The sequence below is a fragment of the Tenrec ecaudatus genome, chromosome 10 (genome assembly GCF_050624435.1).
Source record: "Tenrec ecaudatus isolate mTenEca1 chromosome 10, mTenEca1.hap1, whole genome shotgun sequence".
Taxonomy (NCBI): Eukaryota; Metazoa; Chordata; class Mammalia; order Afrosoricida; family Tenrecidae; genus Tenrec; species Tenrec ecaudatus.
Window position 1 is genome coordinate 122974914 of NC_134539.1, and position 2272 is coordinate 122977185.

General features: G+C 50.0%; 1 pseudogene; it reads right to left on the reverse strand.

Moving 5' to 3' along the window:
- Nucleotides 1-316: 316 nt before the first annotated feature.
- Nucleotides 317-1974, reverse strand: LOC142459697 (protein Red pseudogene; annotated as a pseudogene).
- Between the last annotated feature and the right edge of the window lie 298 nt (nucleotides 1975-2272).

Consider the following 2272-nt stretch of genomic DNA (forward strand, 5'->3'; position numbering starts at 1 on the left):
TGTCTCCCTTCACCCACTTTTCTGTTTTCTGTGCCCCAGGGAGGGGATTATATGTAGATCATTGTAATCGGTTTCCCTTTCTCCTCCCCCACCCTTTCCCTTACCCTCTTGGTATCACTACTCACATTGTTGGTTCTTTTTTTTTTTTTTTTAATGACCGCAGGTTAGTCAATTTTAATGGAACTAAATGATCATACAAAAAATGTATACACATTTGAAACAAAACAAACTGTCCTAGAGTCTTTCTAGGAACTATGGCGAGACAGCAGTGGAGAATACATCCTTGCAGTGATTATTCCTGAAGCTGGAACTGGAGATTAGTATTTTAGCCTTTTGACTTCAACCCCATCGGCTTCCATCTTCTTCCTCTTCTCAATGATTGCACTAATCTTCCACTGGCGATCCAGCTCTGCCTTGTCATTGGTTTCTTTGAAGCGTCTGGTTTTCCGCCCTTCAGACATTTTGATGCCATACTGGAATGCAGCCTTGGGCAAAGCCTCCTTGTTATTCATGTACTCGCTGTATTCCTCCTGGGTATCGAAGTCCCAGCGACCGAGCGGGCCCTTCTTGTTACCCTGGTCCATTTTGCTATAGTCCACTTCCTCATCACTGACCACCGCCATGTCATCCATCGTGGCCGGGTAGCATTCTGCGTAACTGTTAGACATGCCGAAGAAATCTCCCAGCTGCTTTTTGTCTTCGGGCTTCTTCAACGATTCAGTGCCATCCCAACCAGCAGATCCGGCAAATTTCTCATTGATGGACTTGATTAACTCTTTAGCAGATCCAGGCCCTTTGTCGACCTCCAGGGGCTCATCGTCTACTTTCGGCTTCTCGAAGTAGCTGTGCCTCTTCTTCTCTCTCTCTCTGTCCCGCTCCCTCCCGCGTTCCCGCTCTCGCTCCCGCTCGCGGTCTCTGTCTCGCTCTCGATCCCGCTCTCGTTCCCGGTATCTCTCCCGCTCCTTATCCCGAGGTGTCTTGGTCGTGGAGGGCACGTAAGCACCAATGTCTTCAAAAATGTTCATATCAGCTTCGGGAGGCTTCTTCTCCTTCCTGGCCCCCTGCCGCAGGTAGGAAAGGATGTGGGTGAGCTTGCGGAGGACGATGTCATTTGTGGTCAGGGTGGTCTGGGCTTCCACGGTCGGACAATCAGCCTTGCTGCGGATAAGAGTGGCGGGGATGTCCGTATCAGCATACTCGGCGTCCAGGTCCACCACATAGGCCATCCGGCCCGGCAGGAACAGCTCATTCCGCTCGGATGCTTTGCTCTTGAAGAGCATGCGGTAGACATTGCGGCCCAGACGGGTTTTAAATTCAATCTTGTTTTCAGGATCTTCATCTTTCTTGGTTTCCTTCTGGGCTTTTTCCATCAGTTCCTCCTCCTCTTTCTCTTTGCTGGCAATCTCAGCTCGGACCTTCTGAAGCAGAGCAAAATCTAAACCTTTCACCAAATGGGTGTGTTCCATGTCACCACCCAAGAATTTGGACTCTTGGATCAACTGTCTTCTCTTCTCTGCAGCGGACTTGTCCGCCTCAGCAGTAGGGCCCACAGCCCTATAGTCAGCTGTGGTACTGATGAGCTCAGATTCCTCATAATCTTTGTTCACACCATCTCTTCTTTCCTTGGCACGGTCCCGATACTTCTCAGCCAGCTCCCGCTCGCGCTTGATTTCTTGTTGGCGCATCTTGGCGTGGTAACTTTTCTCTTTCCTCCTTCGCGCGGCCGGATCTTCGTCCTCATTGTACTCCCTTGGCATCTCATGGTGTCGGGACTTAGAGGGTGGTGCAGATGTGGGTGCAGTCCTTGGGGTCATAAGAAGTTTCCTGAAGTCTTCATTGTTGAGTTTTGATTGGTGGAAGGAGTGAGGATCATCCACATCGTGGCCATCTGGAGCCAAAGGGTTGGAGAACGGTTCGCTGTCTCGCTCCGGCATCTTGTCCGAGGAGTTTCTACGCCAGCTAGGACCGAGTTGTTAACAAGGTAGCCACGGCGGATTCTTCCCACAATGCACCTCGGAAGTCCACCCACAGTGCTTTTCTCATTGTTGGTTCTGAGTGGATTATCTGTCCTGGATTCCCTGTGTTTCCACTTCCTATCTGTACCAGTGTACATCCTCTGGTCTAGCCGGATTTGTAAGATAGAATTGGGATCATGATAGTTGGGGGAGGAAGCATTTAAGAACTAGAGGAAAGTTGTATGTTTCATTGTTGCTATACTGCACCCTGATTGGCTCGTCTCCTCCCTGCAACGCTTCAGTAAGGGAATGTCCAG